This window comes from Synchiropus splendidus, chromosome 13 (assembly GCF_027744825.2).
Source record: "Synchiropus splendidus isolate RoL2022-P1 chromosome 13, RoL_Sspl_1.0, whole genome shotgun sequence".
Classification (NCBI taxonomy): Eukaryota; Metazoa; Chordata; class Actinopteri; order Syngnathiformes; family Callionymidae; genus Synchiropus; species Synchiropus splendidus.
The window spans coordinates 2,863,672-2,875,473 of record NC_071346.1 but is presented as its reverse complement, the minus strand read 5'-3'; the positions used below and the strand labels follow the sequence as shown (position 1 = coordinate 2,875,473).

General features: G+C 44.0%; 1 protein-coding gene across 20 annotated transcripts in view; it reads left to right on the top strand.

The window, feature by feature from the left end:
• Positions 1 to 2,785: 2,785 nt before the first annotated feature.
• LOC128769236 (receptor-type tyrosine-protein phosphatase F) overlaps positions 2,786 to 11,802 on the top strand; it is a 160,064-nt gene continuing 151,047 nt past the window's right edge. For 8 of the 20 annotated variants that reach the window (XM_053882755.1, XM_053882758.1, XM_053882752.1 and 5 more), the window contains exon 1: positions 2,788 to 3,319. The gene's annotated coding sequence lies outside the window, so the exon portion shown is untranslated. Of the gene's footprint in view, positions 3,320 to 11,802 lie in introns of all 20 variants that reach the window. The other 12 variants (XM_053882745.1, XM_053882748.1, XM_053882749.1 and 9 more) reach the window with 3 other exon arrangements.

The following is an 11,802-nucleotide window of genomic DNA, read 5'->3' as shown; positions in this document are numbered from 1 at the left end:
TATGCAGGGATGTGTTCAGGTTTATTTCACATCCTAGAGAGCCAAAACCAGTTTCATGAGGGGGAAACTGGAGCTCTGAACACCAGAACTGTCTCACCAACCACCCAAGATAAAAATACATCCAAATCAGACGCCAACTACCCAGTTTTGTCCCCAGTTTTTACAGTGGGAAAACTAGCCCAAATAGTACCTGTGCTGCAGGCCAGAGCCCACCTCTTGAACCTGGTTCTCATATTTGCTTTTCACTGTTGAAATATGATGTATAAGAACATCTTTCAAGATGACGACAATAAATATTGTGTTTGCTGTTGATGAAAAGATCAACATGAATTCCAAACTCAAGTGGGGGACAGACAAAGACTTTTTAAGTCCAAAGAGTAATTTTTGAGGCCACACGTCAACGTAAAATTCTGGCACTGATTCTCATGTCTATAGTGCATCGCAATAATCTCAACAAACACCAGGATTCTCTCCGGCAACCTCCAAGACAGAAATCGTATGTAACCTCACGTGATAATTGGAAAACGCAACGTGGAAGTTGAAATGATGGTGGTGTTTTTTCCTTAACTAAACTAAAATATTGAACATTTTAAACATGATTGTCTGCCCCTGCCATTTTTGGGGGTTGATTATCGGGACAAATTCTTATTTTACAGGTTAATCTTCATTAGAAATAATTGTGAATCTCCGAGCCCACTCTTCGGTTTGCGTGTACCGAAATGTTTTTGGGAGGAGACCAGAGTGTTTGTCAGAGACAAGTGTAGCACAGGAGGGAACCGGGGCGGATTCAAACCTGCGACCTTCTGGCCGCAGCACAGTCCACCACGCCACCTCCAGGTCTTCAGTGGCGCTCCAGAACAATGATTACAATTTTCCAAACTCTCCTGTTTACCATCCAGCAGAGCGGAGGGGAGAAGTCAAGATGTTTCCGGCTCGGTAATGAATTCGTAGAGGGCTGTGCGGATTCTCGCGGAATACAAAATTCAACCGCTGTTATTGTACTTCGTTTTTTCCTGCTTCAAACCGCAGACTTGAATCAAATCAAAAGCTCTGTCAGTGATGTCACGAGCTGAAGTTTTCACAGCAAAAAGCCCACAGCTGGAGCAGAAATGTTAGAAAACCTGGCAGCTAAAATGTTGACTTGGTTATTTTCAGATCTAGAACTCAATCCTTTCCACTTCTTATTTTCTTTTAATCCCGCGTGTTCTGGCGTAGCTACAGGTTAGTGGCGCTGACAATGATCATTTCTTCACCCTGCACACAGTGTTTCATCTCGGTTCTCCCTCCTGTTTCTGTCTCTTGCTGTGTAGATTTTCTTCCTCAGGTCTTCATCACTCACACAAAGAGGTTTTCAGTCAGTGTGGTCACAGAGGCGACCTGGACTTACCCTGCGCTACAACACAGATGAAGTCATTTGTGTGATCTCTCATGAAAGGATTTCACATTTACATGGCGCGCTTCCTCGGAACCGTACAACTTGTTCTGCAAGGCTTGCCGCGGCGCCAAAGAAGGAAGAACCCTTTCAACCCGCCGGGCCAAAAAAACAATCTTGTCGTGAACCAAAGAGCCACAAACTTGGCCTGGCCTAATAAATTATAGATTACAGCTGTGTCCGGAGCTCTCACAAGGTGAGAGCAAGGATGAGGAGCGGCGCGGGGGAAGCTTTCTGTTTGCTGTGAGAAATGGAGATAACGGGACGCTGTTTGTGCTCTCCTGTTGGCAAATTTGATTTATGACTTTTTTATTATACATCTTTGCAGAGCGGTGTTTGAGGAGCTCCGAGGAATTTAGTGGAGACCTGATTTTATATTAATGAGCCAGGGTGGGCATGTTCATGAGCACTTAAGTAGGAACCGGTGGTGGCTGCTGGTGTTTTCTTTTCTTTGTTTTTTTTTAGGTATCCTTAATTTGGTTTTCGGAAGGCTGCAGTTTCATTGCTCATTTCTGAAATTCCACCACATTGGTTTGCTGACAGGCATAGCATGAACACAGTTGTGCTCTCCCTTGTTCAAAGCAAACACAGATTATTCCGTGTATTCCATGGCTCCAAGAATGCTACTGTTGTGCTATTGATGAAAAGAGGAATGGCCAAATAAGTTTCGATAATATTTTTTATGATACGTTTTTTGGTTATATTATTATTACAGTGCAATTTTCATTCATTTTATATATTTTGCCACCATCATTTTTTTCCAATTCGTCTTTGCGCTTTCAAAAAAACATTAGCAATGGAAAAAAAATCTTTGAAAATGCAAAGACCATCAAAATGATCAGCTCCTGATATAAAATAAAATAAAATAAAAAGGATTTAAGACAGTGTTGAAAAAAATCATAAATAATAATAATAATAACATTAATGAGGGAAGAATATTTTAAAAGTTGGCCAAAAAAAACCTTAGAAAAATAATTTAGGACAAAAAAATAAAGTAATGAAAAGAAAATCATACGAATTACTGACACCAAAATAACAATAAAAACTTTTTTAAAAATAAAAATAAAATATTGACTGACAAAACCCAAAATAAAAAAACGAACTTGTCCTAGAGTTGGAATATAAATCTATAACCAAAGAATAAAAACTGACTGTCACAAAAAAATCAACAACACAGTTACATAAAATGCAAATTCACTCTTTTATTAATGGAGTCGTTACAGCACATGTGTGGTTAAATCATGTCAAAATAATCTAAAAAGAAATAAATGTTCTGCCTTGACGATGACGACAGTCTGGTTTCGTATCTTACAAGTCAACGTTCACCATCCCTGACTCAGGTGCTCCTCGCTCGGCTGTTCAAACGTAGCACGGTGTTTTTTTTTCAGCTGTCCAATTCTTGCTGCTTGGTCGGTGACGGAGCCGAAGCGGGCGGCAGCTCCGAGTGGAGCCGAGTGCAGCCGAAGACCGCGCTGACCGACCTGAGCGTTTTCCTCCACAGAAGCAGGAGAAGCGTGACTGAGCCGCGCGAGGCGTCGCAACTCCTCACCTTCCACCGCTCCTTCCGGGGGAGGACTGCACTCCCGCACTCGCGGGCGCAACTTAGGAGACACGGGGACTAGATTCCATCTTGAATTCACCAATTGTTCCCAGTCGCGGGAACCCGCCGGGGACTTTTCTGGGAGCAGCGGACGGACAGCGCTGTGCGCGAGCCCCGGACGCCCGTGCAGGACCTCGTGTTCCCCGGACTTCCACAGTCCCCCTCTGTTTTCCTGCCCTGGACTGCTGTTTTTTGCTTCTTTTTTTGCTTTGACACTCAAGTGGATTTGTGCGAACTGGACTAGCGGAGGACGGCGATGCTCCCGGCGACGACAGAGCGGAGACTCAGTAAGTGCTGTAGCCCGTGAAGCTTTAAAACACAGCCACCATTGAACTTGAACGCATCCTCTCACGCCTTCGCATTCACCCCTTCATCTTCACTCACTCACCTCTCTGCACCTTGTTTTTTCTATCATTGAAAACACGACTTTAAAGCTGTTTCAGCGCAAAAACAGACTTGGAATCTGCAGAAAATGCCATTTAATTTCCGCACTTTACTGGTTTAACAGGAGAAATGTTGATAGAAAACTCTTCTGGGTTTTAATCCGTAATTTCTGCTGTTTTTTTTTGTCGTGGCGGCGGCGCGCGCGCTCACGATGCGCGCGCGCCTGTATGTGAAACATGTCTCAGGATTTATCATCATCACCTTGAAAGCCTCTTGTTTCCGGGGCTGCACGGAGGTGCCATTCATCTGCCCTTAAAAATGACTGCAGCTGTGGATGCAGGTTCCATGTCGTCACTGTCATCACCCTGTAACACCCAGTCTGTGACCCCCACCCACCGCCCCCCACATCACTGTCCACCCTGCAACACCCAGTTTGAGGGACAAGTGGTCAGCCGTGTGCCATGCACGAGTCCCGTTACAGCCGCCCAGCTCCGGACTGTAACAGGATGATGCGTTCAGTTTCTCCCAGTTGCATCAGAGGCTGGGCTGCAACACAAGCTGCGCCTGCACGGCGAGTGGGAATAAAGAAGTGTGGCTCATGGCTCCGTCATGAAACGGCTGGTCCGCATGTGGCCTACTGTACCTGTTGTGCTGCGGTGGCTGCGTGTGTGAGTCACGGATCAGGTCTGTTTGGCCAGTGGTGTGCCGACACGGTCTTAATCTCTGGGACTCCCGAGGGATTACCGGGTCGGACCCAAGGCTCACCAAGTCCCTTTCTTCCTTTGTTCGGGCTCAAGAGTTTGTGCCTTGGTCGGGGTCTCGAGGGGGGACGCTGTTTAGACCAAGAGTCCAGATGGGAATCAGGGCCCGGTCTTGGGTGACGTGATGCGGTAGCGCAGTGATTTGTCATCCAACCAGTCCCCCGGGAATCAACGAGGCTCACGCTGACAGGCCGGGTAAAGTTGTGAATGTTGTGATGTACAGTGCGACAGGAAGGTCACGTGCCGAGTCATGACCCCCAGTGGAGGTAGCGTTGAGCTTGTCTGTGACTGACTACTATTCAAAAAGTCGACTCGTCACTGACTACCTTAATGATAACTTGACTACCTTAATGATAACTTCACTGCCGAGATGAACCCGCCGACGTGTGAGTATAGTTTCTTTAGCAGTCATTAGAAAACAGAAAACACCAGCTTTGTGTTAGATTACAACCATATTGAAGGATGACTAGTCACTGACTATCTTAACTATTAGTCAACTTGTCTGGATCGTCATCTGATTGTAGTGTTGCAAATAGTAAACACTTCAGCAGCTGGCGACTAATCGAGTCGTCCTTTAGAGTCGACTCGTCTCTGGTCGCTTCAATTTATAGCATGGACATGTTCAATGATATGTCAGGCTGCAACGACTCGTCGACTATAATTCACTATCAGGTCGACTAGTCGCGACGGCATCTTTCTGTTAGCACAAGCCGCAGTAAGAGGAGAAATGGCTGTGGCTACATGACCATTGTGAGACAAAATGTCGAAAGAATTGGACCATTCCATCAAAGGACACATAAAAGAAGAGTTTCAAAAGGACATTTAACCTTATACAAGTGTCTACAACACATTTTATTTATATTTACAACATTACAATCAGACACTCAAGTCGTCAGGGACTAGCCCTAATGTTAGGGCTGTAACAGCACGATATTGTTCCTGAAAACCTCATTTTGGTTTTAATGTCCGATTTTCTTTCTTTTTTTTCGCAACTGTAGCTTTGTTAGCATGTTGTCAAAGCGTTACACACAAAGAAGTTAGGTAATCAGAATGTCTTGTCGGTGTAAAACTCTCCAACGCGATGTTGAGTCGTTGTTGGTAGCTTTAGCATTCTAGCTTTGTTAGCCTGTTTTACTGCTACATGAAGTCGACACACTTTTTCAAAAGTGTTTTCCTGAATGCAAATGCTCAGTGAGTCGAAAAATGAGTTGAAATGAGTTTATGTCTGGATTTTCTGTTTATGCATTGCGCAACATCCATCGGGTTGCCGTGGTGACGTATCTGAGATCATAGCTGCAATGTTTTGAGTTGCTCATTTTTCTATTTGTGTGTTACACCATGAAGCAGAAACTGTGTTGCTATCTGGAGTGGCTACAACACCCTGGGTTGTGTTTGTCGTCAGAAGTGGCTTGCAACCCTATTTTAAATAAAGCAGATATAAAGCTGCTGAACGGATTCACCAGGAACGACGAGTCCAAATCATTAAATTACTGAAATGTGCCGTCAAATAGGATTAAAATTATCCCACGACCTGTGTTGGCTGGATTAAAGCCGGCAATTTGGGTTTGGGTAATTTTGACTCCACCGGTTGCATCAGTGGCTCATTCACTCAGGATTAATATCGCGCACATCCTCTGCAATAATTACAACTCAACTCAATTTGCTGATGTCACCAATCAACATTCCACTCATTAGAACGAGGAGGAGATGAGTCCAAATTTAGTTTTGGCAGCTTTAAAAAAGACATAAGCTGAGTCCGAAAAACATATGACTGTTTCTTATTCAGCTTTTTATGAGTTGAAAACAGTTTTTTTTCCGCTGTGGTCAGCTTCAAGTGACTTCAAGGAAGTAGCTGACTGAGGAGTGCTTAGCTTGTTTCTGAATTTAGGGTGAATTAATGTACTTTTGTTGCACGAATGACGCATATCTTTAGTGAACCTACTGCAAGCTATACGTTTTTCTCAGTTGGCCCCCTAGTGGTGGGCGAGTGAACTCTAAAATGAGCATGAGCATATACTTTAGGGTGCAAATAATCAAAACAAATGAGTGTTTCTAAAACTGATATAGCAACTTAAGTCAGTCAGATGAGATGTTTATGCTAATGAGGACGTTGGTGCAATTATGAGCAAAGTTGAAATACTTTGAGGAATGTCACAAGGTATGAGAGAATATGGGAAGTTACAGAACAAATACTGGTGTCATGATACAAAAACAAAAACTGACATTGCTAGTAACTCAAGACAAATATTCATTTTGAAAATGTTTTAAGACAATTTATACAGAATTTATGATATTGTTGCTAATTCATTATGAAAACAAACTAAAGATATTAAAATATAATTCTAATATTTGTATTGATACACTTTTGGCAGGTTTTCTGTACTTATTTGATGTAAATGCACTTATAAATAAACCTTCATTTTTATTCTTTAAGGAGTGATTCTAAATCAAGTATCACTACTGGTGAGGAGTGAAAAAACTTTGCTAAATATCTGCAATATTTGAGTAGAAAAGTTGAAATTATGAAAGAAAAATCCATCAAAAACCACGTCATGTACAAAGATCCATTTACTTATGCATATTAGGTTTCTTGTTTCCAAAATAGCGGGTGGAATTCCAAGCAATTTTGAGTGAGAGGGCCGTGAAATTACTGGACGTGTCCCAAGGTTGCACCTTGGTGTGACACAGTTTGAGAAACACTCCTCATTAATATCACACGTTCAGTTACAAGTGCTTGAGTTGGTGCGTCGGTGTCATCTGTGGAGCCAGATGTTGGTGCGATTTTGGCTCTTTAATTTCATAATTCCACTTTTTGACTTCCTGTTGTGTATCCGTTGGGCTCTTGACCCAAATATGTCGCCATTCTTTAAGAGCATTGGTGTCACGCTGTGAGGGTTTTTCCTCCTCCCAGCAGATCCGGTCTGGTGTTCCTATCCATAGTAGCATCTGCCCGTGCGCCCCGGTCGGCTGGTAAGCCCAGGAGGGGCCGGGCTGCATGGCTGGGTTTATGAGGTCTCCGGCGACCACATGCTGGGAAGCCACCAGGCGTGGCCCTCTCCCAGCTGACGCTTTCTCAGAGGAGTAATTTTAGGCCGACACTGTTCTAATGAGAGGTTGGGTGCGTGGGTCTGCGGTGGGCGGGATCACGGCGCTGGGATTTAAAGTTCTCCCCACTCTCGGGGCGTTGTCAGGGACTTTTTTTTTTTTTTTGCCAAACTGGTTCAGGCTGGTTTTCAGGGATTAAGGCAGCTATCAGCGGCCGGTCACTTAACACAGCGGGGTCAGATACAGTATTCACTTAAGAGATGGAATCGCAGGCGATTTTCTGCTTAGACATCAGATTATCTGCCTCTTGAATCCGCGGGGACGCTGCGAGGAACCCGCCATTGTCCTGGTTGGCATCGCAGCCCCGGACGCGGCGCTGCTCCTCGCACGCTTGGTAGAGTTTTAACAATGCTTGTTCCTCAGCGTCAGCAGCAGCAGCAGAGAGGCTGAGAGTGATTTACTACTGCGTCTGCCAGGGTAATGCAGGAGCAATTTGACTGCTGATTGAAACCAGCTCTCCCATTTCAGAGTCCACTGGTGGCATTATAAACCATTTACACTAATGTTTTACAGGCACCCCTGCCATGGGGAAATTGGAAACAGACGCGCAGAAATGGCCCCAACCGCCAGGAGAGCCAACTCTGCTCCCCTGTGGTTCCTTGTCCCGGACTTCAGAGGGTGTTGTGTGAAGTTGTGAATATGGATGACAGGGAAAGGTCAAGCGCTGGGCTAATCAGCCCCGTCTGGTTCTCCTCCCAGCGCTGCTTCTCCTACCTCTGTGATTCTCCGTGCTGATCTCTGACGCCGGTCATTTGTTGTTTCCTGACCTTCCTTGGCAGAAGGCGGCCATTTTGCTCCGTTTAATTAGAATTCTTCAACTCTCTGGCCTTGGTGTGGACGTGGTGAGGAGGGGACATGGAGCTGATGAGAGGAACCGGATCAGGGCTCTCAAACTGGTCCTCAAAGGGCTGCAGTGGGTGCAGGTTTTTGTTCCAGCTAATCGCCTTCTCGCCCGTCAGGTGTCTGAAGACTGTAACCACTTGATTGTCAGTCTGGTGCTGCTTGTTTCAGCTGACACCTGATTGGAGGAACTCTATGTGTTTGATTGGTTGGAACAAAAACCTGCACCCACTGCTGCCCCTGGTGGATCAGTTTGAGACCCCCGAAGTAGATGAAGTTGGTCGGGCAGCACTCTCTGCAGAGATGCTTGGTTTTCTACACAATTTTCATAACAGATGCATCACCTCTTGTTCGTGTTCTGGGTCTATCCCAGGGCCTCCTCCCAGTGGAGAACCTGACGCCAGAGAAAACACCATCTATGTGGAAGTAAATCAGTACTGCTTTCAGTCACTCCCAGATGACTGAGCTTTTCTCCCCATCAACCATGTTTTCTGGTTTGTTTGTGGACCACATATGGGCTTGGTGAGCTTGACCTCTGGCTCAGCTCTTTCTTGTCAGCAACAGACAGAATCTTCACGAGGATTAATAATAAACATCTGCGATGTTTGCTCCATCAGAAGATGGATTAAGAAACTGTGGTGAATTGTACTGAAGTTTTCCTGATGATGGTTGAAAAGTTTAAAAAGTGAAAGAAATGTGAATTATTTAAACACATTAAAATTAAAAAATTTTAATACAATTTAATAAATTATTACAAGCCCGGAAAGATGTTTTGCAGATTGTATATTTTTATACAGTGTCAGAAAATGCGTCTATGATCCTTTTAAGTCCAAAATTATGAATCACTTTTGTTTGCCTTTTGTAAAAACAAAATTACTGATTAACATAAATACATTCTTTATAAATATATGAGTAATATTAACAGATAAAAATTAAGAAAATATTAATATTTTATTCAGATCAACAGGATGTATAATATTTTAGAAAAATGTGAAAAATATGGTAAAATATAAGTCTTATTTATAAGAGAAAAATGGACCCTGCAGGAAACAATTGATTTATCTTTTTAATATACGGAATTATTAACATCACAAAAACTGCAGCTACAAAAGTTTACATTATTTTTCCAGAAATAATGAATAGGAGCAGATAAATAAATAAACCTGTTCACAAGAAAAGCAAGCCAAATGAGGCCTTATTATACTGATTAAAATATAAATGTCACGTCTTCTAAAGAATCATAAGCAACGTAAAACAACTAAAACGTGTTTCCCTTTTTCATGATGAAACTCAATCTCATGTATTGTTCAGCACATCATCATCAGTCTCATCTCCGTCCCATTGTGGGTATGTAGCAGGGGAACAGTGGTAATGACGGCGCCCACTAATGATGAATGAAGAATCTGCAATAGCTCACTGATGATCAACAATAGTCGTTTTTGCCGCAGCACCTCATAATAGCGGCTCAGAGTCCGTGGTTTTAAATCCTGCCCATTATTCTTCCGCTGCTATTTTGCCTGTGAAATGATCTGCTATCAGACGTTCTCCAAATCTGGCACATTGTTCTGCTCGCTGCCCGTCGCTGTGTATGAGCAAGTCTGCAGTGAGATGTCGAAACTGTTGCTATTCATCCGCCATCGCTGTGATCTCACTTTGTCCCAGATGGCTCCTCACACACAGACCATCTAATTAAAAAACTCTCGCAGCACATTTTGAGCCGTTTTCAGCCATTGTTGCTGCTGCATTATTCATCCTGGGCCGCGGCCGGGATTAATTAGACACCAGATCAGATTTGGTGTCATGATTGACTTGGATTTGGTCTTGGCCTGAATGGATGCTGCCCCACTTCGCTTTGAATATTACAGTGTGGTGATTGTTGCGTTTACAGCCTCCTGTTTGTGGAGAGTTGAATTGAAGTGGAGCAAGCTGAGCAGGAAGACTGTCTTTCATCCAACACTGCCTTTTGTTCGACACTGTTGCGCCTTACAAACACTTTTTTCTTTTTTTTAACAAACTATAACAAGTTATTTAAACAGCTTTGTAAAACAGTCACGTTCACTCTCTGGCAAGTTTTCCTCCTGGGCACAAAAATCCAAATGAAACAAAAAAAGCACATAAACAAATAATGAAATGACAATAATAATAATGCATTTATGAAATTTAAAAAAATACATAAAAGACCAATAATTTTAATTAGTTAAGATCACATTTTGTGAGTGAAATTTTTGTCACCTCACATGTTAAAATCTTTTTAATAAAATGTATTTTCTTTCTCATACTCGTTTTGTCCATTATTTATATGTCATTTTTCTTTCAGAAAGTGTCCCTGTTAATCTTTCTCAAATAATCACTCAAACCTTTGTGCCTTGCTGGTTTTTGTGTGCCTTTGCTGAGGTTCTGAAAAAAGCTCTCATTCGATCCTGTTATTTTGCTACACTTGACAGGGTGAGAGACAGATGAGGGAAGCGTGAAAGAGAGTGCAGGCAGGGTAGAACAGGTCTGAGACTGAACAGTAGGTGGTCACCCTGGACTGGTCCTCACAGCACTTTCCAAGCCATTCAAGCTTCAGTGGGTGATGAATTTTCCCACCAGGCCGCGTCCCAGTGCGTCCCACACCAGCAGGACTTCATTTACAGATCAGCTTGTGAGTCTGCGTCTCTTCCTGCCTCCATGATGGCGCACAAAACTCCGGTTCCCTCCCCAAGTCGTGGCCAAATGAATATGCATGAGCTGGAAAAGTGCTATTTGCCGTTTTGGGTTCCCGCGGCAGACCTCCCCCATGTATGTATGTGCGCCCCCCTTCCCCTCCCGGGGAGACACTTTTATTTTTCCCCGTGCTGGAAATAAATAAAGTCATCATGCGGCTGCAATGCATCAAACCCAACTGTGAATTTTATGAATCATTAGAGCTCAAATAGCCTTTTATCTGTCCCCGCGTGGGTAGTTGTGTCTCACCGCAGCAGTGTCACTTTGCTCACCGCGACACGTCCCCATCACGCGTCTGACCGCAGAGACGCGCCCCGACCTCGGCACCTCCTCGCACATTCGCCCGCTCAGCACAAACGCCGCACTGTTGTCGTCCAGATGTCGCATTTTCAGGACGTTCGGCTGCTGTCATTTATTTTGTTTTGACTTTCAGCCGCTTGATTTTCCGGATAATTAGAACATACACTGACATTTGCACGCACAAATACACCAGAACATTACATACAGGTCAATCTGAGCTTAAATGTCACTCTCTGCATTCTTAAACAAACCATGGAGCCGGATATGTAGATTGGGTATGAGCTGGCGGGAGCACTGACGTGGGGCTCGCTGCGCCGTTTGCATCATCAGCTGGCTTGCACAAGGTCACGCACAAGGTCGGGCTGGGAAACTGGTGCAAAGACACACACACACGCACACAGTGATGCAGGCTGTTGTGGTCACGGCTAAACTACCTCGCACACACTCTCATTATGGACCGCACACATCACCACAATGCATGTGCTCGCTCACACACAAGCGCCGCCGCTTACATGTGTGTTTCAGTGCTATCTGCTGGCATCTTCGAGTGTGTGTGCAAATGTATGTACCCTATGGCATTTGTGCCCTGGAATGAGCTAAACTCTTAACGTGTTCTCAAGTCTTAATGTTTATAGGTACTCTTCCCAGCCTTCACTGGTGTCACTGTGTGCACA